Source organism: Nipponia nippon, unplaced genomic scaffold (assembly GCF_047370975.1).
Source record: "Nipponia nippon isolate SJK-2023a ecotype South Korea unplaced genomic scaffold, ASM4737097v1 scaffold_1, whole genome shotgun sequence".
NCBI lineage: Eukaryota > Metazoa > Chordata > Aves > Pelecaniformes > Threskiornithidae > Nipponia > Nipponia nippon.
Window position 1 is genome coordinate 132,185,511 of NW_028262290.1, and position 25,446 is coordinate 132,210,956.

The 25,446-nt window shown below is 44.4% G+C and overlaps 1 long non-coding RNA gene across 1 annotated transcript; it reads left to right on the forward strand.

The window, feature by feature from the left end:
• LOC148057624 (uncharacterized) lies at positions 1-25,010 on the forward strand. The gene is made up of 2 exons (XR_015703962.1): positions 1-181; positions 24,662-25,010. It is a non-coding gene; the product is annotated as an uncharacterized LOC148057624 (long non-coding RNA).
• Positions 25,011-25,446: the final 436 nt, after the last annotated feature.

A 25,446-nucleotide genomic window follows, 5' to 3' on the forward strand; every position in this document is an offset into this window, starting at 1 on the left:
TGCAGCTATAGGACCTGTTTCCAGTGTTGTTTCCTGGTGGTTGTGAGTCATTATTTGGATTTCCTGGGTTGACCTTGGATCTGACTTGTTACCTTGCCTTCGCCTGATGATCACTGGATGGTTGATGGGACCTGTTGCTGTCACTGCTCCTGCTAAGGGGCTGTGGGACCATGCCTCAATGGTAAGATCCCTGCCTGTGCTGTCCTTACCCTTGGCTAACCGTCCCTGGTGAAGCAGCCCTCTCCTTGCTGCCTCCTGACATGCTCCTGCAGACTAAGCTAGTAGGATCAGGGAAATGGGAGACCAGATGGCAGACCTTACTGTTGAAACCTGAGGTCAGAAAGAAAAGTGTTGAGTACTTCAGCCTGCTCCATGTCTTTTATCACTAGGTTCCCTGCCCAACTTCATAGCAGGGCTGCATCTTCCTTAGATTTCATTTTGCTGCCAGTGTGCTTATAGAAGTCCTTCTTGCTGACCAACATGACCTCTACATATTCCAACCTAGCTGAGTTTTGGCCTTCCTAGCTTTACTCCTGCAAATTCAAGCAAAGTTTCTATATTCCATGTAGGTAGCCTGTCACTGCTTCTACCTTCTGTGTACTTTCATTTTGCATTTGAGCTCAGCCAGCAGCTGTCTGACTCCTCCATGGGCCCCTTCTCCAATGTTTGGTTCCTGCGTATCAGAATGGGCTTTACTTAGTTCAGAGCTCTCTTCAGCTCTCATCAAGGCTGACTGGGAGCTTTTGAGTCATTTCAGTGCAAGCCAAATTTCTTTCCAGACTTTCCTATAAAGTAAATGACCCTTGCTAAGCAGAAACTGGAACATTTGAGATGTCAGTTCACTGTGAAAGATACTGCGAGGTGGTAAAGGGACTAGTGGCGGACAGAAATATGAATGCAAAATCATAGCGCGTACTTTCAGTGTGAATCCTATGGTTAAAATGCTAGCCTTGCCCAGTGCTGTCTCTTCTGCTCTGCAAGCAGAGCTGCAATGTATGTTCTTATATGCAGGGAATATTGTAGGTTTTCAGTAGTTTCAGTCCACTCATCCTCTAACACAAAACCAAGCGGCTGCTAGCCATAGTGACAGTTCCCGTTATGCTGTTGCAGGCCAGGATAGCTCTCCAGGGGACAGCTGAGGGTGGCAGGAGCTTGAGAAGAGTTGCATGGCTCTGTGCCGCCTGCCTCTGCATGCAGTGGTGGTGGCAGGCAGCTGGGATGCTCGGGATGCAGCTGGGCAGTGGCTCCTCTTCGCGCCAAGTCCCTGCTGGGGTTGTATGGTGCTTGCTGCAGAGCAAGGGCGTCAAACCCTCTTCTCCCAGGTACGGACCTGCTACCTGGTACAGCTGCTGTAGCTCACCCTCGGGTATTATAGCAGCAGCTGCTTGCTCTTTGCTGGCCCTGCCTATGAACTGTGGCAGTGTAGCTTTAACAAGAGCTTTGTCAAAAGCTTGTTAAATTCTGCTAACTGATGAAGCAGTTGGCTTGCTGATCCTTAGTAGCTTTATACAAATCCTAACCCATAATCAAGATTTTTATATGAACCTTTGTGGGAGGAGCCTTAATTGGTAGAAAGATATGAGGTGCCATTGATTTCCTGCTCATCTCCTGTTGCAGTGGAGACCCCCTGGTTCTGAACACACTGAGCCTGACCCAGCCTTTGTTTTAGGGGAAGAAAACCCTGTGTTGTACAGCAATAAATATACCACCACATCTTTTCAACAGGAAGTATTTTGACATCAGAGAAAACTACTGGTTGCAGAAAACACAATCCCTTTCGTGGTATGGGAGTGACAGCCCCACACAATGTGCTCAGCTGCATTCAGAGGAGGGGACCCGGGAAATGGCTGATTTTACACATTTGCTTTATACCGGCTTACGGGCATAGTGCAGACTGGTGACTCTCATGTCCATACAATGATGTTATTGGGGTTTGCTGGACAATGTCTCAGGTGTTGGTGAGGTAGAACTGGGAATATTAAGGAGTTGTATCAGGCCAAATTTGTGTACAGGTGATAAAGCAACTGGGAATAAGGACAAAATAGCCCTAATTTCACAGAAATAATGTCAAAAAGATGTGTTAGTTTTGCCTGTGGTTAATTCCATGAAAATATTTTTTCATTTGATATTACCCCAATTTGTGTGAATAACAGCTAATTAAAGAAAAAATAAAGGATGGAAAAAAAACTTCTAATAATCTATTAATCCCCTGAGAGCTTTTTTCAAAGAGCTAATATGTACTTAATGGAGGGGCTAAAAATATAGCCACATTTAATTATGGCAGGAAAAAATTCCCAAAGCTGAACTGCAGAGCTTCCCCAAGATGGTAGTCAGTAAGGCATCCTGAGGGAGATGGCGGAGAGCAGGTTTTACGTTGCATCCTTCACATGCCTTCTGACAGGACCCTTCCAGCCCCACTCCTCACGGGATCATAGGCTCTCTTTTAACCCCAGCCATCCAGGTAAGAGGATCCAGCTATCAGCCCCCGCGCAGATGGCTAACGCAGCCAGCATTTCCCCTTGCTGTAGCATCTCCTCTCCATGGCAGCTGCTTTCCAGCCCCACCATACCTGAAATTCCAGGTTTTTTCTGTCTTTTCCCAGCCCTGAAGCTCGGTGGTACCATAGCCAAGGCACCCCAGCATTTGTTGGAGGAGTGGTCTTTCAATTGTTTGTTTGGGAACTTGTTTTTTGAAGTGCTTTTCTTATGCCTCGATCTAGAAATAGTAATTTTTTTTTCATTTTAAAAATCTTGAATTCAGTTTAGGTCTCATTTTTAGTTTTAAAAATTTTTTTTTAATTATTGAGAATTTCCCTGTGTTTGCGAAGCTGCATCTTTGTGCTCCCCTGTACTCCTCACCCTGAAACCAGGGCGAGGGCAAGCTGCGGCCGGCCCAAAGGTTTTCCACCCACCCAGCCGCCCGCCCGCCGCTTCCACCGGGCTCCCCCCGCGCCCTGGGGCGAGCCCCAGCCCCGCTCCCTGCCGCCTTCCCTCCGGCCCCGGCCCCGCTCGGCCCGGGGCTCCCCGGGCTCCCGGGGCCGGGTGAAGCCGGCGAGCCGCGGGCACTAGATGGAGCCAGCCGGCCGCCCTGAGCATCCAGCCCTCTCTACGGCAACGTACAGGGCTCTCCGTGGGAAAAGCCTCCCCTGCCTCCCGGGGTCACTAACGCCTTGCGAGCCAGTGGTTTATTTCTCCGGCAGCCGAAGGGGTTCAAAGAGAAGCTGAAGTTTAGTTTAATTAAAACCAGAGCGTGCTACCTATTGCTAAAGGTAAACAAGGATAATAAACATTTAGGTTTCAAGAAAGCAGATAGTGAGGTTATGGTAAGGAGATAGGAATCTAAATATTAAATAGTTACAAATAATACGTTAAACAGTATTATTTAAGTACTAATCACTATTTAAAACACCAGCCCACAATGACCAAAATTTTCACGAGCGTCTGATGAATTGAGTTACTCAGCCAAACATATCCTCAGGGTTTGATTTTTCACAGGATGACTGTTCAGGGGTGCATAATAATTTGGCCTCTTTAAAGTATTTAAGGTCAGAAACCAGAATCGCCCATCTCATCAGAACAGGTTTATCCAAGGTGATTAGTATGGCGTGAGCACGGCTTTCCAGAGTGAAGAGTGAGCAAGGCAGCTCTCCAGTCCCATACTGAAACATACGTGGGGTTTGGAAATCTTTCCCTTGAAAGATGTGATCTGGTCACAGAATCTAGGCCAAAATTTATAAACGTTACTGTAATAATAGAGGGACAAGGAGTTAAAGGGGGTTGAAAGAAACCTTCTGGATTAATTCAAAAGTGGTTTTGTCCATTTCTCTTCCAATGAACGGGATACAAGTGATGGAGGAGGGAAAAAACCTAGGAAGATTTACTCGACAAAAATGCCAAGCAGGCTGTATTAACAGAGACCAAAAGAAAGGCATTGAATGCTAATGAAGTTAAGCAGTGATAAGTTCAAAGTTCCAGTCTGTTCAGCTATGCCCTTTGGTCAGCTGCAGAATCATTTATGATCAGAGTTGGTGCTTTATTCTGCTGAGCACTCTGAGGTGCTGAGCTCCCTGCTTTACCTTCAGCTAGGAGAAGTCACTGGAGCTCATGAGGGAGAAAGACAAGACACTCATATAGCAAAGTACTGAAAAATTCTATATAAAATGCTACTTCTGTGTTAAAATTAAAATGGAAAACTTCAGAAACATTGAAGATGCTATTGAAAATGCATCTGGCTTGTTCTTTTTGTGGCTGGATGGAATCACCCCTGTCTGGTTGTTTGGCTCAGCCACCGCGGGAGCCCGGTGTCAGCAGTGCTTGATGACAAGCGTAGTCTGGTGGCAACTTCTAATTCAGAGGGGAGATTCAGCCACCCAAGCTGCAAATCCAACTTGGTATTGCAGGAAATCCCAATTTCTCATTTCCTGTAGTCAAAACTTTTTGGGTTTTTTTATTAAAAAGCTGAGTTTTTAAAATTGTGCTTTGGAATATTGCCTGATTTTTTTTTTTTTGAGGAAAAAATAATTTCCTAGAAATGGTAGAAATTTCTAGTAAAAAGTTAAAAACCTTTCAACTTCCCATGAAAAAAAAAAAATTAACAAAATTTCTGGCTAGCTCTGGGATTTGCTCCCTTATTTATGTAGATAATTCTATCAAAACTCAAGGGGAAACTTGAAATGACCATATTCTTGAAGTTAGCTAAAACCGAAAGACAGTCCATAGGTGCCAGTAATACCGGTGATGTGTTTGAATTTAAATTGGCAGAGTACAAACAACTACCTAATTATTAGACATTATTGCTAAATTAATATATAAAAAAAGTGATTGTTGCCTCTGGGAGTCTGGCTACGAGTGCGCGAAGTGGATGGCAAAGCTGGAAAGGAGGCTGCAGGTCCTTGGGTGACCCAGGGCAAGGCTCCATCCCTGTCATGACTAATAGAGCTATAAGGTGGCTGTTACAGACTGTAGCTGATCCATTGGTTCCAGATATGCTCAACAATCAGTATGTAGATAGCTCATTTACAGTATATTACTCAAACTAACAGATGTTTCTAGCTCCGCTAATAGTTCCAAAAGATTATTATTTTCTAGTTAGCAGAAAAGACAAAGCCAGACTCTAAGTGGTAGATAGGCTTTATTTTTATGTAGTTTTGTGATTAAGTTCCTTAACGATTCTGCATTAATTCAAAATGGTTTATAATCCACCAAGACCAGATTTGAATACCACATGTGCCAAGGCAAAAACACTGTGGTGGAACAGAAGCCAGTGAGCAAGCCAGATTAGGCAGAAACTATGTGATGAAGATAGAAAAGAAATTAAGGCAGGCTGGAAAGCTGAAGTGAGCTGTGGATAGGGATTTAAGGGAATGCTTTAACTGGCAGTTTGCAACTGGAGCATGGGAAATGCCAGAATGTAACATTACATTAAAATGTTACATAGTATACAAATCAGTTCATGCATTATATTGCAGGTCATAATTATGTAACATTGTGATACCAATTTTATGCATTATAATATTTTGTAATATTGCTGTAATTATATAATTGCAGCAAATTATAACGTTACATATTACACTAATACATAAGTCATTAAGACCCTAAAGCACATGGAGCAGCGCTGCAAAATTCTGGTTTTCCTTCCTGATGGGCTTCTTCAAATATCTGAGTGATCCCCACGTAATGGGACCAAAATCCCCAAATCAATATATTGTCACTTCCCCATCTCGCAGTTCTCACTTGTTTTTCATCAGCTGCTGCTTATGTCTGGCTGCATTTAGCACTAGATGTACATAAAAGAACGATCTGCAGCTGCCAGCTAAGGCCACTAGTTACTCTCAATGGTAAAGCCTGACACTTGTAATATTTACAGTCCTGGGGTTCCACCAGAAGGCTGGCTCTAGAATGGCTGAAATGGCAGGAGGAACTAGAGGCATGTTGTCCCTCTCTCCACATTCTTCTGCACAGCTGGTAAACCCTCTGCTGTCGGCTCCCAGTAACTCTCCTGCTAAGGAAGGTATGCTTTGCTCCAGGCACTTAGAATGCATGAATCATTTTTACAGGATGCCTTACATGTAAAATTATTATTTAAATCTAAGATGGCTTATTAGTAAAATTGTTCAATAAACACTGCTGCATAATTCATTGCGTACACTGGGAGCTTTTAAGTCTAATGTGCCACATAATGTGCTGTGTGCCTTCAATGGAATACAAACAAATACAGGCAGTTCTCATTTTCAGTAGCATTGACCAAGTCATTAAAACATCACTGTTACTGTTGTTCTAAGTTCTCTGCTCCCACTCAGTGCAGTTTCCCACCTGCAGTCCACTGCTGGACTCTCAAATTTCTAGAGAAAATGCAGGTGGAAGACTGCAGCCCTCAGAAATGCTTCTTCAGTGCTTCATGGTAGGAGTGAGGTCCTTGGTCAGATCCTGCTAGCATGTTCACTCCCAGTGTTCGTCATCGACATAATTTGCTTACCGTAAATGTTCTTAAGGTTATATGTTGGGCTATTTCAGGAAAGTGTTCAATTTTTTTTACATTTTTTCTCATGTAATTTTGAACTGCCCCCGCCTCCCCCCAATAAATTACTAAATTACTTGGAGATTGTTTCAGTTGGGAAAGCAGGTATTTCTGCTTTCTCCATGTTTTTGATGTTCTATGAAAGAATTTAATTCTTAAAGGTCAGAAGCTCCAAGAATGTGTGATTAGTGCTAGAACTCATTCTGACGTTGAGATGATGATAATATTAAAAGCAGATTAAGATTTAGGTCAGCTATTTTACTGATGGTCACTGTGATACGATAGGAAGTTGCCATATTCTCAGGACAGAAACTCCAAGAACCATGTTCAGAAAACTTAAACTCTACTAGCTCTGTGAACCTAGTATTTCCTATTGGCTAGATGCCTCTGTCCTTGGATCAAAGTAAAAAAGCAAGGAAAATATGAGAACAAGGTCCCTATGGGCTTCCTCTGGGGAAGCAGAACTCGGAACTGCCAAACTCTGTGAGCTGTGTTTAAGCCAACAAGGCTATTAAGATAATCCTGGCACCCCCATAGAGAATTCCTCCCAAATAACCTTCTGGCTTGTTTGATTTCTTCTGGTTGAGTTTTGATGTTTCTTTGACAGGTTCAGGAGAGTTGCATCTAGCCTTGTTTGGCTGGTGGTGGAGAGTGCTAAAGCCAGGGACCCTGGGGAAGTGCCAGGGAGGTGAAAAGGGTCAGACTGAGCGATCCTTGTTAACTTTGCCTCTACAGAGGGAGTGCACATAAAAGAAGAGAAAAGATTGTGTCTGAAGACATGAAAACTAACATAATTTGTGAAGGGAATCCATGTCTGAACTATATGTCACTGTCTTGCTTTCTAGTCTCGTGTATGTCCTCCTATAGCTTCTACTGACATACTATACTTCAGTCTTAAGATGTAGATACTGCTAGGTCAGGTTGCTCGGCAGCTATTGCATTTCTGACTGCTGTGTTCACGGTTGTGCATCCTGCAGGCTGCTACTGCTGTGCAATTCAGCTGTGTGAGGCAAGCAACGAAGAGAACAAACTCTTGCAGGATGTCATGAAAACCAAAATGTAAACAGCATTGGAAAAACATCTTTAGAACATTGGCATTTTGCAGTAAAGTTTAGAAAAAGTCTGGTCTTGGAAAACCGAGACTTAACTTTGATTAGAATTAAATGAGCAATTTCATGCTGGTGGGGTATAGGCAATGGTTATTAATTATTCATTTGATCCATTTCAGAGTGCTTTGATCCTTGCAGAGGCAGAGTTGCAGTAGTAAGGCCTCAGCCATCTATGCATTGGATATTTATGATATTCTGTTGTGTTGGGTAGTTCTGGTTGCACTACTGAATACTGATTTCTTAGGGGTGTTGCTGCTTCAGCTGCATCCAGAAAAAAAGAGAGCCAGACTGCAGCCCTTTGTCTCTTGTTTCAATTTCCTTGATTACCTCTCTTTACCTTTCAGAGTAGCAATGCACTGATGATGCTTTGGCTGAATGACTTGTATTTGAAACCTGTCTTTATTATTTTGTTGTTAAAGAACCTGAGCAGTTGCTGTGTCAAAACCTGCCAATCTTGCATTAGTCAGCAGCAATAGCCACAAGGCAACCCAGCAGTTCCTATAGCCTCATCCAAAATGTGTGATTTGTTTAATGCTGTAGTCATGCAAGCAGGCCAGTATAGAAGGACTACGTACAGTCTTCCACCACAGCCATGATGGAGTGAAAAACAGAACCGAGTTTTCCCTTAGTGAGGCAGCAGTTCATAAATGAAGATTATTTCCTGGACCACGTTGCCTGCTTTCCACCAAATGCAATCCTTATTGGAAGGAGATTCATGGATGAGACTAGTAGACTTAGTGACTACAGTATGGACACAGGACTGAAAATACTGATGCCAGGATGATGGGAACTCATAAATAAATAAAAAATCATGGGAACTTCATGCACTGAACTGACACTTAAGGGAACACTGAATCGCAGGTTCCCTGACTTCTCACGCAAGGAGCCAGCCCATGGAGCTTGCTACCTGGCAGGACAACCAAATGCAGACTGATTTCCCATTCTGAATATGTCTTTTTACTCCTAAGGACAGTATCTTACCTTCTCTCACTCCCTCCACTTCCCTAAAATTGTTTCTCATCATTTGCTGTTGGGAAGACAGGAAAAAAAAATTGTAACCCACAAAATGCTGAATTAAGATCAAGGAAATACTGCTTTGAAGATTGGAGACATTGCTGACATTGTTTATTTTCATTTTCTTTTTAAAATGAGATCACCCAATTTCAGGGAAGCAATCAAGATGGCTGAATGTAACATTAATAACATACAACAGGACCATTGTCTGAACTGAACCTACATGTGCTGGGTTGTGGAGTTTTGAATATGCCCAGATTCTCTAGAGCTGAAATGTCCTTATGAAGCTATTCTTTTTGAAAAGTAGCTCATGGCTTGTTCATAGATCCTGCAAACTTTCATGTGTCAGTCACTCCTTCATGATGCCAAAAGCAAGCAGGTCACCCTGTCTGGAGTTGTTCAGCAACAGTAATGGGATTTCATCAGGCCTTTATGGAATGATGGTACCTTAAGTGTTGTCTGTGGGGGTAATACACTGTGGGCTAAAATCTCCTCTACAGTATGTATACGTTGTCTAAAACCACTTTCTTCTGATATTGACCATGGAGAAAAAAAGATGCAGACTTTGGAGGGAGAGTTAATATTTTTCTTAGACTAGTGGATGGAGTTGAGAGAATTGAGAGAAGGCTTAGGGCAGATAGATACACAAATGGTTCTTAATCTCAACAGCATCCTTGAGAGGAAGGAGAGATGAGAGTGGCACAGAGAACAATGCAGAACTGGAGCCTACGGTGGAAACAGAGACACTGACCTCTTTGATGAATGAAAACGGACGAGGTGCTCCAAAAGCAAAAAAATCAGATTCAAATGCCATTGTGCCGGACAGGGGAATGTACTGGTTATGGGACCGATTGCTTTAGTTAATATTCAGCTGGATCAGTTTTTCAGCCTAGTCCACTGTAAACGGTAGCGCTGGCAGCAGAGAGGTGACAGTGGCATCCAGGAGGAGAAGATCCTGACTCTCCTTTCGTGGCTGCGCCAGCTTACGTCAGCTTAAGGAGCTTGTGAGCTTGTGATGTCACATTTCTGATGGTCACAGGTGAGCTAACCCTGTATTAAAAATGTTGCATAAACTATGCCAAGTCATTTTAGTATCTAAAAGTATGTGACTCTACCCAATTATAACTGTATAATTATAACTTCAGCAAGGCAGTAATTGAAATAGGCCATGAAAAGAATTGTTTAGCTTTATTTTCTAAATTTCTTTTTGACCTCTATGCAGAGGGAGATATTACTTTAATCTGGTATTGTTTTTTTAAAGGAGTAAAGGTGTCTGAGAAGGGTTGAAAAAAGAAAACATTAATTTTCTCCCTATGTTTTGATGAAGTAATTTAAGTGGAAACACCATTTGGAGGTCAAAGATAAGAACTGGCTGACATTTTTCTGACTGCCTCAGAAAATCCAAAATAGCACTTCAGGATTTGTTGGTTGATTTTGCTTTGGAAGTGAGTTAAGTAGAAATGCTGAGAAATGTCCATTATGGTATTTTGGAGGGGTAGGAAGAATCGCTACAGTCAGAAAAAAATGATACAGGGGCCTTCAGGAATATCCTACCCTGTCTGTACTTTTTGTGCATTTTGCCTGTATGTTAAGTGTTACTTATTACGCTCTTGTTCTTATTGCAGCATTTCCTACTAAATTCATTCTAGACTATAGAAGTTATTTAGCCCATAACCACAGGTTTTAGGGATGTTTTTAGGTATCATTAGCCTATACTAATGACTGCTTTCAAGGTAAGCATAAAATTCTTGTAGTTGGCTGAATAGCCTTTGGGGAGTCCATTACAGAGAGGCTTTCTGCTTAAAACTGGTATTCTGTGATTTAATAACCAGGGCAGGCTGATCTATGAGTCTGGTATTTTTTTGTTGTTGGAGGGTTTTTAAACCACAATTCTGATATCATTCATTATTCACTCGAGATGACATTAGAATAAATTAATATTAAAATATTTAAATGTAGAACAAAGAATTTGAAAAGTTACAGAGATTGATCACCCGAGATGCAACGTTGGTGCTTCATTAGTTGTGGCTCTCCATGTTGCCAGGCTGAGGTACTTCTGTTTCACCTCATTAGCAATTTTTTTTTCTTTAATGCTGACTGGACTGTATTCAGGCTGTTGTGTACAGTCTATTTAATAACACCTCCTATCGATAGCTTCATTTGCATCTGCAAACTGGAGTATTCTTTGCCTGAAAAATATAGCAATCTAGAATTTGAAAAAAATAACAATAAAATCTTCATGTGGCTTGATTTTTCTCCTTGCTAGAAGCTTAGATTTCCAGGAGATTTCAGGGTGCGTTGGTAACATTGTTCATTCCAATACAAGAAAAGAGGCTTTGCAAAAATTAAGATTTTTGTGGTTAGCGTAAAATTCAGGAATAGTGGCACTAATGGAGCAAGAGGCGACTGGCATCTCTGCCAACAAGGCCAAATTTTTTAGCCGCCTTTGGCGTCAGCCTCATCTCATACGCAGAGAAAGGAGGTTTCTCAGCTTCCTGAGAAGCTTGGCTCATCTTGAATAAATAACCAGCAGCATAGCCAGCCCACCTTGTTCACAGCTCTGAGGCTGGGTATAGAAATCCCATCTCTCCTGGGGCCATGCTCTGCTCCTGGAGTGGCCTGCAGTGGTGGAGCTGGGGCAGGAGACAGGCAGGGAGCAGGTGCTGATGGTTTGGCAGATGGCTGGAAGTCCTTAATCCCAGTAATAATACTAACATAGCCATATGGTCCAGAGCTGTAGGAGAAGCCATTTTTCTAATAGTGGGCAATATCCAGAATTTAGTGGAGAAAAAAAAAAAAAGACAAGCTTTCAAGCAGTTAAGCTGTTTGCCACATGCAGTGTTGAGGAAGACCCGTGTAGTTATTCTGAACCATTAGCATGTTGACAAGTACAAATCAATCAGCTCAGTTACAAATGATTGTGCTTTTTGTGCAGAAATCTTGTCCCCCAGCTAAACTAGGCAATGTTAATCCCATAGATGGCTGTCAAAAGCGGATGGGATTTGGTGCAGACCTCAAAGGGAAGCACCCCGCTCCTGGGGCACGCGAGCTGGACAGGGGTTTCAGCATCGGCGCACAGGGAGCGAGAGTGTCCCGGGGGAGACGTGGTGCCTTAATGCTTTCAGGGCTGGTACCACCTTGGCCGGACGCTAGTAAAAGGAGACAGAGGAGAACTGATGCCCCTCAGCAGTGGACTGAGAGCTGCAGGGGGTGTCACCACGGAGGTGACAGTTATCCTGCAGCATAGCAGGGGTGCAGCGTGCTCACCTTGCAAATATTGCTCTTGCAATGCTTGGAGCTGCCCTTTATTCTCAACTTAGGACCACAGACATAAATCTGAGCCTGACTTTCTTCCCAAAAGGCTGTTTGTAGGGGCTTTCCTCTGGAAAATCTTCTGTTTCCCCCTGCTAATCCTCCCTAGCCCAGGGCCTGCAGGCATGAGCAATGCAATCTTCCTGGCGCATTGGGGCTGAATCTGCCCAGTCTAAAGGTGTAAACCCAAATGCAGGACCACAAAACACAGTGGCTAGCAAATGGAGGAGGGGAGCGGGCAGAGGAAAGTGTCTGCCACTTCCACACAAGGCTACTTGGAGCTGCTCCGGACCCAGCCTGGCAAAGCCACTCGCACTCGCTGTCTCCTGCCAGCAGGCAGAGGTGGTGAAGGGAGGTGGCGGAGGCAAAACAGACGTGCGGAGATATAACCTTGTAGTCCTCTGCCTCATTTTTTGTGGTTTTGGGCCAGTTTTAGTTTGTGATTGCATGTGATGCCAGCTTGATCTTTGTTCTTTATGTGCTTTTAAAAAATTTAAGTTACAAAAAGTACACCTACCTGTGATTTTGAAAAGTCCTTTCTGCTAGGAATTGTCATTCCCATTATATTTATGCTGTATTTGCCTTCTTTAATGCCTCAGCAGAGAAGCTTAAGGTTTTGCATTTGCAGCTGTGTCATGTTAATTCGAAGATAGCTTTAAAATGAACCCAGTGGATTAAATGCAGGCAGAAGACCGAGTGACTTTTGTTGATGCATAGATATCAAAGAGAAGTAGGTGTCATTGAATGGGCCTGATTTGGCTTGTGTGGGCCCTGCAGGGTTTGTGATGCAGGAAGATACAGCACATGCTGTGACTGAGGCCTGTTTTAGCTTCCCCTTGATGTAAGACATTGAGGATGTTCAAATCCATAAACACAACAGCATATGCCCTCAAAATGTTAATGAAACATTCCCATGGCCTTTCTAGTGTCCTGGAAAATGCGATGTGCAGCTGGGGCAAACACGGCAGGTCAGGGAAGTTTGTAGGTTTGTGTGGTACAAAGGGTTACGGTGGAGGGGAAGGCTCCCTTCTCTGCTTCCAGGCATGTGGTCTCAGATCTCAGGCTGTGGGGAAATAAACCCTCCTGGGAAGTGGAGTCTCATGGGAAAAGTTTTCTGCTCCACAAAGCTCCCCAGTCTAAGGGGAACAGAGCTGAGGCTTTGGTGCTAGCTACTGCCTAAGAAATATACAGTTTGATGCTGTCTCAGTGGACTCTTATCACCCAGATGTTTAAAAAAAAAAAACAACAAAAAAACAAAACCCAAAAACCAAAACACCAAACAAAAATAATTCTAAAATGAGCTTTAACTTCTTCTGTTTTTCTCTCCCTTTCCCCACTGGCGAAAGTTTCCTATTCCCAGGCATCACTGCAGAATTATCTGGGGGATTAGCAAATACAGAGAGAGCAGCAGGATTTAGAGAAGACGCCCACGGGAGGAGGACTGCTGAGACGAATGTTTCCAGGAGACAGATTATGTAAAACTTTTTACTTTCATGAGGGAAATCTAGCACTGGTTGCACAGGCGTGGTGGTGGAGATCACAGGAGCAGAGGGGCTGAACCAGGTTCAAACTGTGCAGCCAAAAGAAAGCTCCCTGGTGGGAAGGAGGGAGTCTTCAGATCCTTCCAGGACCATCAAGTCTTCACATATGTTCCCTATCAACCCCCTGCATGAACAGTATGAGGTCAATACACTCTGCATGCACTTACCTATCTTAGGTACCCAGCAGGCTAATTTGATTCAAGTACTCTTGCTTTTCCCCAGCCCTGTGGCAGAGAAAAGGCTTTTTATCCCTTAAATGTGACAACAACTAATTTCAGAGCCCTCTGTGTGCCCTTTTTGTGTCATATTCTTATCAAAGGCTCATGGGTAACATTTCTTTGGGAGGTGTGGTAAAAAAAAATTGGCAGCACATTACTGACTAATTGCTTAATTTAAACTGGTGCAACAAAGAAGTTCAAAGGCAAAGCTGAGGGACTCTAAGATCCGCAGGTGTTTCCCTCTGACTGCTGTTTTGTTTCTTCTTTAAATTTATGCTAGCTGGCAGAACTAATATCTATAGAATAAAAATCCAATTGGTTCCTACCTTCTTTTGCTTCTCCCCTGCCCTGTAGTGGGTGCAGTGCAACGGACCCGTGAAAACCTGTGATAAACACACGTTTCCTGAGCTGGGCACGGCTGCTAACCGAAGCCGCAGAGGGCAGAATGCGCTGCTGAAGGGAAGGAAGACCCTGGAAAAGCTGCAGCCGAATGCTCTTTCTGCCCCTTCTTGAGAAGTGTAGCTGGAGTATATTGCTATCCCCCTCCTGTCTTTAACTGAAATACTGAAAGCATTTGGGAATTCTTATGCAACGTCAAATTAAAAGCTTTGATACCCTATTCCACAACTTCTGTTGGCAAATGTGGGAGGGTTTCCCAGCTCCTCAGGCTTGGGACTGTATCCTGCCAGCGTCTCTAGGGATTGTGGCAGAAAAACCAAGCACGCTGTAGGACAGGGAAAAGCAGGAGCATGAGGCTTTTTGTAAGAAGGTTGCACCAGAGGAGCAAGCCGTCTGTTTGTGCAGAGCTGCTCCCCCTCACCCGGAGAGGAGCATTAAGCAGGGCTCCCACAGGAGTGACAGTGACACTTTTAACAGGTACTTAGGCAGAGTCAGGTGCTTGTTAGTGGGGTTGTCATCTGTCATGAAGAGGTGTCAGAGCAGTTAATATAGCTTACTGGGGGGAGGTAAGGATGGAGCTACTCTGAGCAACATACCCTTTTGCCTGCAGAGAGTATCCTACTTCGTTGTAGTAAATTGCTTTCTACGTTAAAGATTATACATATGATGTTGGGATTGGATACTAAAATAATTGCTTTCTAGGTTACAAAAATCAAGCATTGGCATAATAGCTAACTACTTTAGCCACGAGAAAACCTGGAAATATTTCTGCTGTCTCGCAACAGATCAATATTTCATTTGTCTCACACTGGCGCTGTGAATGTAATACTTTCTTCTTGACTGGAATGAGCCTGGTCTTATCTCATGATAGACTAAATCCATGGGATGCCCCAGAGAGGCTGCTGCTCAGCAGATGCCAGTGTCGATTGCAGGGGAATTTAGCTGCCTTCCTGTGTGAACGCAACACTAAAAAAAATCTCTGATTGCTGGAGGAGCATCCTCCAGCCAAGAGGAGCATCCCAGTATGTGGAAAGGCAATGGCCAAGGATTGCTGGCGGTGCCTGGAAGTAGGAGTACGTGAGGATGGCACTGGGGCTCTGCAGCACAGGGAAGGCTTGAGCCAGATGAAGGTGCATCCTTGTGTAGTGGCAGAGACGTCAGAAGGCTGATGGAAAAGCCTAAAAGCGGAAGTCAGCAAAGCACTCATTTTGCATGGGGACTTGTCCAAAATAGCATCAAAACTGCTTTGTCAAATCTGGGATGGAATTCTCTTAGCAAAACTGTTTTGGTTTTTTTTTTTTTTTTTTTCCCTAAGGAAATTAGTCCTTTTTTCCTTTTTTGATGTGAGAAAGCTCAGGAAAGAAAAAAAAAAAAACAAACCAACAATAGTGGAAGAAACTCACCTAACTTTTCTTTCTTTCCCTTTTTCTCCTAAATCTGAGAAAGCTGAGTTCTGGGCCATTTCTAAGGTTTCTAAGTCTCATCTCATCCAAGACAATTTGAGCATGGGTGATGAAGTTCATTTTTATCTAAATTCTTTATGAGGTTTCAATGTATTTTATTGTTGTTTTTTTTTGTTATCAGTAAATTTTTAAAACCATACTGAAGGAAAATAATTGCTTTGATCACTTGGTGAAAACCTCTGTTCAGGTTGTGAGAATTTTGTCTGAATAAGTCCTGAAGGATCAGGTTAGTACACTGTAAGTCCTATGGATCAAACAACAATTTTTTAAACTGTGGACACTTTTTATCGTAAGGTAAAGGTTTCTGCTTTTTATTTTTAATCACAGGCCTGAGCTGGATTTAAGGATCTCTGAACTTTGGGGCTGTTTCCACTGAAATTGCTAGGCTGAGAAAGGCATCTGTAACCATTGCTCTACTGCAGGACATAGATCAGCCTTTTAACCTGGAGTTTACATGGGATTAATTTATAGTGGCATTGGCATTGCTGGAGACATGTTTGCTCAGGAGCTGGACTCTGCTTTCAGGTCCTCTGTCCATGGCAAAGAGCGTGCTCTGTTCCTCCACTGTAAGCAGGTTAATGTACTCGTTTTAACAACTGATTTATAGTTTAGTTATTAATAATTTTCATTTCTTATTGTTATTTTTCCAGTTAAGAGACGTTATGACAGGTAAAGCCTGGGAAGAAAGCATTCAGCTGGGAATCTGCATAAGGTTACTAAGTGTGCTTGCGTGTGTGCTTTTAAAGGAATTAAAGCTAAATTGAACCTCGTATGTGGAAAACAAAGGAGAAAATGTGTATTCTGCAGCGTTCTCTTCCAAGAACAGTATCTTTTTAAGGGCAAACAACAAAGGGCACAAACACGGTTATGACCAAGCTGTCCTTGTCTCCTGCTGGAAGTTTGGCTGGTGTGTTCCTAGTGTGGGGCCAGAGCTGGCCCAGGGCACGGTGAAAGCAAGCAGCTCTCTGGGGCTACCGGGGCAGTTCTGCATCTGCCTCTTGCTGCAGGAAGGGTCGGTCTGGGAGAGAAAGGCTGGCTTTCTTACCCATGATTTGGAGGTGCTCAAGGGCTGGGGTGTTTTGGTACCCAGGCTACCCACTGCCTTCCTACCAGATGTGTCTTGTCCAATACGGATGGCTCTCCTCTTCGTCTCATTTTGCCACAGAAGCAGCACAACTTTTTGGCTGTTCATTGTTTTACTGAGGAGAGATGCCCCATAACGAGCATAGTGACATCTACAGATCTTCCTTTCTTCTTGTCCTTGATTATCTCCTTGTAGTGTCTAATTGTGAAGAGAAAACTCCAGGAAATCAAGCCTTGCAGTAATTAAACCCATGTCAAAGATTAAATGTAAGTGTTTAACCCTATCTGAATGTGCTATTCTAAATTTCATGGGACGAACTCCTTATTTGGGAAGGAAACTTACTGCATTTTGCTGAAGCAAATGATACATTTTCTGGACTTATGGGCTCTGGAAGAATAGCAGAGACTTGGTTCCTGGATCACATAAAGCAAGTAAGTCTAGCAAAACACTTTCACCACATTTTTGATGGTTCTAATATCTACTAGACCTATTTTGTTAAACTGTATTTAAAAATACATTTATCATAACTTGCTTATCAAGACGCATGTCACATGCATCATCATGCTGATCAGCCTGAAATGGAGCAGTTTCTCAGCTGATAATCTGCTGTGCCACAAGAAGGTCAGGTTAGAAGTCAGGACTCCAGGGATTAAATTGTGGTCCCTTTGAAATCGATAGGCATCTTGCCAGTCACTTTGGATTCTGCTCTGTTTTGCTGTTTCGCATGGATTCTCTTCTTGATTCTTATCAGTGACTTGCTGTGGGACTTCAAGTTGTTTGTCTTCTAGTCTTTTACCTTCTCTAGCAGTATTTCATGACCCTTTGTATTATATACAACACAGTAAGAACAACATGTAAATACACTAGATATATGTGTAGTATTAAAAACATTAAGATGACCAAGCATTCCTCTGCAATCATTCTCCTGACACACTGATTTCCTGTTCAGGATTGTGGGTAGGAAAGGCCAAAGGTATTTCCTACATTGAGAAACATGATTTGCATAGGAGAATATTTTCCATTCTGTGGGTAATTTTCTGAACTCTTCTTTGAATAGGTTCTGTGGGCAAAACCCCTTTTGAGGTCAGCAGCAGGGCTGTGTGAGTAGAGCCTGAGGACTTCATTTGCCACTTGGTGCACATAGCAGGATGCTGATGGGAAAGGTGTGTAGACCAAGCTCTATAGCAGCATGTTTTCTTCAGGCGTTGTAGAACACAGCAAGCAACACTGCTGCAGAGAACAGCAGCCGTGTTATTTCCTAGGAACTGCAAAGCTCACTTATTTTTCCAGTTGCACTTCTTACATCTAAGACAATCCATTTGCTGCCCGCTGTGGGAAGGAGCACCTCCTTTCTCCTTCACACCATCTTTGGCTGCATGCCACATTGCTTCCCTAGCCAGGCACCTAGTGATCGTGCCCTTGCTTGGTAAGTTGATTGGCGTGATGGAAAATGGAGCCACCAAAACTGATGTGAGGGTGGTGGAGAGCAGGACCACCCCAGTGGAGCATGACAATAACTGTGACATGAAATCCTGCTCCCAGCATTACAGTAAAATTCAGCCTCTATTTTTTTGAGGTATTTGTGTTCCTGAAATCAAAGGAAGCTGAGCACTTGAATACCTTTGACTACATCTACGCTGCTAGAAGAATCTGCCCCCAGAAGCAATCCCTCGTTCCCAGGTGAAGGCGTGTAAGGCGGCTCATGTCCAGAGAACAGCACCAGGGGACATCTGACATGGTCACTCTGATGAGCAAGTAAAATGGGCCATGTCCTGGCCATCCCAAGGGGATGCTGCACAGCTGATGGATGAGCTCTTTCTCTTGAGAACAAGGTAGCCTTTGCCATCTTCTCTCTTCAGAATAGCCACTATGTCGTGGTGTCCCCTGAAGTGAGCCTGGGCATTGCCTGGGATACTCAACCAGGCCAGGGAGCCTGTTGAAAATTCAACAGTACTGGCAGTGCTCTAGCTCATGTCTTGGCCCTGTTTAGCTCCCTAGTATCTGTGTTTCCTTCGTGACCCAAGAAGTCATTATTTTGCAGTACCTTTGCAGTTCAGAGTGCCTGAGTGAGTGCTGCATCACAGCCTGCCAGATGCTGTTTTGTAGCATGACACCAGGTTGTATGGCTTGTGTATCCTGTGAAGTGGAAAGTGGGCACCTGTGAGGTGTTTTCAGGTTGCAAAGTCAGATAGGGTAGTGTTGGAAGATTGATATAGGAGCCAAATTTGTAATGGTTTCTTTCATGCTTTTGGACTGTGGGATGATTATTGTAAGCTGGACTGAGCCAGCTTTTGATGCATTTGAGATGTGGGTGATCAGGGGATCAAGGGAGTGAGCTAGGAAATTACATTTGCAGCATAGGTGCCTCTAGCTTTGTGTTGGTCGGTCTTTCCATGCCCTGGGATCCTGGAACGGACTTAAAGTGCTGTGTAAATGCAATGCAACAAGGGGCAAGGGCAGCAGCACTGCTGGGGAAGCGGGGAGAGGGAGCTCGCTCTGTGCGCTGCTGTAAGGTCCCAGGGCTGCCCGTGGCCATCTGCCTGCACATCTGACCCGTTCGGCTCTCTTTGTTTAAACTGAGTGAGAGCAGCAGCAGTGCCCCCTTCTCTGCCAGGCCCTGCAGGTGCTGCTCCACAACCTGAATCAGAGAAAGAAGCGCACATTTACGGAAAGTCCTTTTCCCTCCCTTTCCTTTCCCTTTTAAGGCTCTTGGCCAAGCTGTATGATTCTTATCTGGTCTCTGCAGAGCCTTTAGGTGAGGTCATTCAGGAAGTGTAATTAATCCTGTACAATTGTCGCTACATCCTTGGCTGCGCATTGTACTAGGGCCCAGCCCACTACCACAATGCATCTTACGACATCTGGACATCAGTTTAAAAACTGATTGCCAAGAAGAAGTACTCACTCAGCCTAGTTTTTCCTCCAGCTGTATGTATGCAGTTCAATGCAACATTGTATAACACTGTTAAGAGAAAAAACAGAATTTCCCCCTGCTCTTGGGATCAACTGGCGAAGCAAACTAAAATTATCTGGGAAATGCCGGTTCTGAAATACCAGTGGCAAAGAAATGGGCCAGCCTATATGTGTCCCAACCGGCTTATTTCCCAGGCTGGCACCATCCAGGGCACTGGGTTGTGAACTGACACTGTATGACATGGGATTTGTTGGGATGCTGGGGTGGATTCACTGGGGGCTTCAGTCCTCGACTGCTGCTGCTCCCCTGCCTCAGTTGTGGGACCTTGCACGTCCCCAAGAGTGTGCACTCTTCCTTACCCTCTTGGACTGCAGTGAAGGACGATGTGCTTCTGCTGCTCCTGAGAGTGGGGAATGTTACATGCATGTGTACACACACAGACACACAAAAACAGTCTTAGTTTTTCCCAGCCTCCCAGGACAGCCTTTTAAAAATGATACTCTGGAAGAAAAGAAAGAGAATGATAATGAAGGGGGGGGAATTGCAAGTCCTTTGGAGGGCATGAAAGAGAACAATAGCTGCTGGAGAGGAAGGGAGCGGGTGGTATGGACACCAGCAGACACATGGGGCAAGCAACACCCAAGGCCATAGGGGCAGAATAAATATAATGGGGCATGTAGAAGGCACAGTGTCAGGATGTGCCTTTATCTGACGGCATAGTAAAGTATCCTTGGAGCCTTTTAATCTGTCTTCTTCCTTTATTTGCTCCTGTCCCTCTGAGTTTCCTCCAAACATCTTAGTGGTGCAAGAATATGAAGAAGCCTAGGATAAAATCCTACAAGGAGTTGCTTTTTGTAATGGTAGGCAAGTATTGGGGCCTGAAATGGCGCAGCTCATCTTTCAGGGAGAAGCAAAACTCGTTCCCTGCTCCTGTAGGCAGGAGACCTGATGTGCTGTGCCCCAGAGTCCACTCACCTGGGATAACCGTTCCTGTTTGAGAAAGGTGGATGGGGGTTGGTGCGGCCCCTTGTCCTCAGCACACACCTCTGCCGCACCAACCCCGCTGTCCCCTGCCCCCTCGCTGGCACAGCAGGCTGCTGCGGCTTGCCTAGGAGCCATCTGACACGAAAACCATCTAATTTGGCATCTGTGATGAATAATGGATGGAGAGAGTTAATGTAGTAAAAGAAAGACTTTTTGAGTCTTCTGAGGGTAATATATTGGAAGCATAGATTCTCAAATGATCCGGCCTTTTGGTTCAGTAATGAAATCTATTTTTCATAGTTTGGCCTTTTTGAGTTATCTGTTTGGTTTTACTCTTTGCATTTGTTCAGAAAAAAAAAAAAAAAAGATTTTGCTTCCTTTGAGGTTTTGCAGAGTGATTATGCAGTTGGATGGACAGACAGATGTATTCACAGGCAGGTGGAGCCTTCAGGATTATTAATCCCAGGATACTTGAATTTAACTCCATACAGGGCCAATCTTTTATACTGGCTTATCGTGAAAGAAGTTCCTCTTTCTCAGATATCAGATTGTCCTTTCTTGGGGTTGTTAAAGAATAGAATTTAAAATTAGCACCATGTACTAATTAATTTAATTTTCTTCGTTTATGCTCTTGTCTTGCAAATACAGGCAAGCTCTAAGCAGTAAACAGTTGACATAACCTGCAGTATATAAAGGTATCATCTGTAATTATGATGAGATAATACATATAATTATATACATATAATTATCTGTGTCATCTCCGAAGAAGTGAGATCTGTACTGGCTTCACACACAGAAAGATGCTTGCCACGTGTTGGCTGAAGAGAAATGCCAGGGGGGCTGAGCTTTCCCAACGCTGTGTGCAGATGTTAAATGGATGGCTTAGGTAGTGTCCTCCTTAGATGAATTGCACAGCTGGTTTCTCTACAGCGTAGAGGCGTAATTGTGTGGCCAGGGACCATTACCAGTGACAGATGTTTGCTGGCAGGAGGTGTCTGTCTGTCTTTTCCCACCCTTACAACACCTCTCTGGAGGACAAAACCAAACCCAAAGCCCATCATCCTTCCTAGGGATGCCTCACTTGTTTTGGACACTCAACTTTTTGGCTAAGAAACACATGAAGACCAACTTAAAGGAGGGTCTAAATACTAAGGAGGACTAGAGGTGATATCCAACATTATCTTTCTAGGAGAATTTATATTTATTTATAGCTTTCTAGCCAGTATTTTCCTGCCTCAACGCAGTCCTCTCAGGCACACTTATGGGACTGCATGGGTTGCATTTTAGGGTGTTTATCTGTCTTATCTTTTGACATTGGCACAGATGTGTCTAACTGATTTTTGTGCAGAACCCTTAGGAGCCAGCGTAGTCTGGGTATGCGTCTTTCATAGCATAATAACTCCCCTGTTGTCCGTACTTCTATTCCGTAGTACTTCTGCCACTTTCATGTTTTGTGTGTCTCAGAGCTGCCTGAGCTTGCTTCCCTTTCAGAGTATCTCGTACTGTTTTATGGCTTGCGTGGAAACTGTAGGCAAGGGAGAACTGCTTTCTGTGGGTGTAATAAGTCTCTCGTTTGTATAAGAAAAGTTTGTTTTATGTGCTTTGGGGTAGAATTTAAAGTCAGAAGGAGATGGCAGACAGTAAAAGCAGAATTTTTAAAGTTTAAATGCCAAATCCTGTCCTGATCTTATACCCTGTCTTTATTCAGATCTCACGGTTGAAGCCAAAGGGGATTGTACTGGCACAATCAAATACAGAATGTGCCCCACTGCCCCTGAAATAAATAACAGCTGGCACTGATATACACAATACCATACTTCTTCAAAGAGCTTACCAGACATTAACTAATTAATCTGATAGTGCTTTTATTTAATGAGATCTGAGTACCAGCATGCTCACGGAAGAAGTCTATTCTCTAAGCTCTGCTCCCTGAAGAACACTGCCTTTTGTTTTAAGCACCACATGCAATAGTATTTTATTGATTACTGCTTTTCTACTACAGTGCCGTAGGGTTTTCATGTAGCAACATGCTGGAGAACCAGCTTTACCTTGCATTGTGTTAGGTGCCATGACCGCAGTTTACTGGTACTTGACGTTTCCATTTAAATGGTATTTAAAACTCCATGAATTCTCACAGAAATGGAAAAAAGAAAGAGGTAACTAAGAAAACCATCAGTCTTAGGAAAAGGTATCCTGTCTCCTGTCTCGGTTTGGCTCAGTTTGCTGCAGCATGTTGGGTATTTTAGCACGGTGGCTGGAATGCTTTGGCTCCAGGCTGAATCTTTTGTCCTTCCTGGGCGCTGTCTGGGCCTGCGAGGTTTGTTCATCTTCCCGGCTCACAGCCCTCGCTTGACACCGCGAACAACCCCCCGTGGCTGCCTGCAGCACTCTGGGGCTCGGCAGCCTTATTGCCCTGCCGACTGCCGCTCTCTGAATAATCCTTGGCCCTGGCGAGAACGATGCAGCGGTCTGGGAGGGGAAACAGCCGCGGCCCACGGTGGGCTGCCTGCTAGCGTCTCTCCGACCTCAGGGCCAGCTTCGCATCCTGCTCCGGGTGCCGGTTTAACAGCTGGGCGAGGGCGGACGCGCGGCAAGCAGCAGGAAAGGCGGCTCGGTAGGCATCCGTTTTTACGGATGGGTCGGAGTCACATTTTTATCTGTGCACGCAGAGTTGCGGTTATCGGCCATCGCCTCCAAATAACTTGGGAACAACACAGATTGGAGGCTTTCACCAGACAAGTTAAATTGTGCATCAGACTGGTTGGGATTCTGCTCATTTAACAGCCGAGGTTTAGTGTATGGGGTCGCAGTGCCACTGACACGCCCTGTGATTTATAATTACAAAAGACCACTGAACTGCTAAGCTTTTTAGAAGCTTTATAAATATGTAATATGGGGAAGACTGATTAAAAATATGTTTCTGGATGCAAGAGGCATCACATACTCTGACTGTATATTAGCTAATTATAGTTTATCCTTATTTCTCCTAGCCTCTCATATCATGAATTCTCTAGCAGGCTTCTTTCTGGTATATCAAATATATTGCCCGGTCTTGTTTTGGCTTGAGGAGTTATAGTTTCATATGACGGTTTTAATGTTTGTCCCAAGTGCCTTAGCACCACTGTTTACGGGATGCAACTGGTCTTACTTTCTCTCCCTAATCCCTTATCCTCTTTCCTTGCTTTACGCTGCATTCGTACTGGCTAAAGGTGGCTAGTTAACAGCCATATATACTAGAAATTTCAGTTTACCTGTATCTTACTGCCCCTGAACTGCACCACTGTCAGGTCCCCCAAAGCGCCCTTTATATGTCCTTAAGGCCATAACTGAAAGCAGAGACAAGGAGAGAAAGTCATTTCTGTCCATTTCCCTCTTCTCTGAATTTGGGGGGTGTGTGTGACAGGAGTGGACCCATGGATCGAAGATGTCAGTGCTGGGGCCCCTGCACCTCCGCTGTATGCAATTTGCCCTGTTACTCCAAAGCAGGGTTAGTCTGGTTCTTTGGATGAATGCCCCCAGTCATTCATTTGGGCTTTTGCATTCCCAGCAAGGCTTAAAGTACATTTTCCTCTCTGCACACCTGGATCACAGCACCTGGTTAAGTTTCCTCTGAAAACAACCCAGTCCATGCCCACCAAATCCCCCCCCCAAACACCACCAAGATGCGCAAGGGTGAAAGTGGGGTTGTGAGGCTGCTCTGTGCTATGAGCACAGCCTAAAACACAGACACGCAGATCCAGCTAAGGGAGCCTAAAAGAGATTGGGTATACGCTAAACACAAGCAGCAGATTTTGTCTGAGGATAAAGCTGGCCAGAAATCACCAACCCATTTCTGTTGGACTAACCTCTACATCTCCTAGCTAGCCAGGCTGTCATTTCCCTTCTTGTAAAGGCTTCTTCACTGAGTGTGAAGCGCATGTGTTAGGAATACGGGATTTCCAAATGAGTATTTAAAGAGAAACCAGGGCAACTAAAGGAAACACTGAGCTGGCTTCTTGCGTGTACTGGAGAGCTGTGCCTCCTGCTTCTTCAAACCATGGGGACAGCCCCTGACCGCAGGGCAGCATTTCCCTTGTGAAAACACCTTTCCCCTTTCCTCTTTCGCAGGATGGTGTGTTGGGCACAAAAATTGCCTAAGCTGCTTAGCAGAAATGCAGCAGCTCCTCTGCCACCGGGGGCTGCAGGTCCTTCATCATCTGTGTTAGTGGCCTTGAAAAGACTGAAGACAGCCCCAGTCTTACACTCTGTGACGAAGACCTGACCTGCCCTGGGAAGGAAATAATCACAGTCTGCTCTGCCCTTGTCCGGTTTGGAGCCAAAGATGTCACTTCACCACAAAAGCAGAGAGGAAGAGGAAGGGGGAATGACCTCACCCAGCTGCAGCAGAGAGCACAAAGGGGACAAAACCGCTGGGGACAAGCTCAGCTGCTCTGGGAACTTCCCTTCCCCAGCCTTTCTGAAGCCATCATCGGTATCTCCAACCAACCAAGCAATCTTCTGTCTGATACCTCTTGTCTGTGTCCACTCAGCCACCCAGTCCCTGCTCTCCTGGCACAGCCTTCTCTTGGGCACCTGGACCCATGCAAGGTACCTCCCAGGCTCCCTCCCCACCGCTCCTCTTCCATGTCCTGGCAGCGTCTGCCTTTGCTGCCTTCCTCTACGCACGCCAGCCTTTGCTGCGCCTGCTGGTGTTCTGCCCAGGTACAGTTCAGGGTCTCTCCTTGGGTCGCAGTCTTGGATATGACTGAGTCTTGGGCTAGTCATGAGTCCGTCCACCTGTTTTTCATTGGAAGGTGGAAGCTATCTTGGGGAAGGGCTGGTATAACACAGTCTGTATCACACATACATTACTGGAGATAAGACAACTCCCAAAGAATCCAGATGTTCTGTGC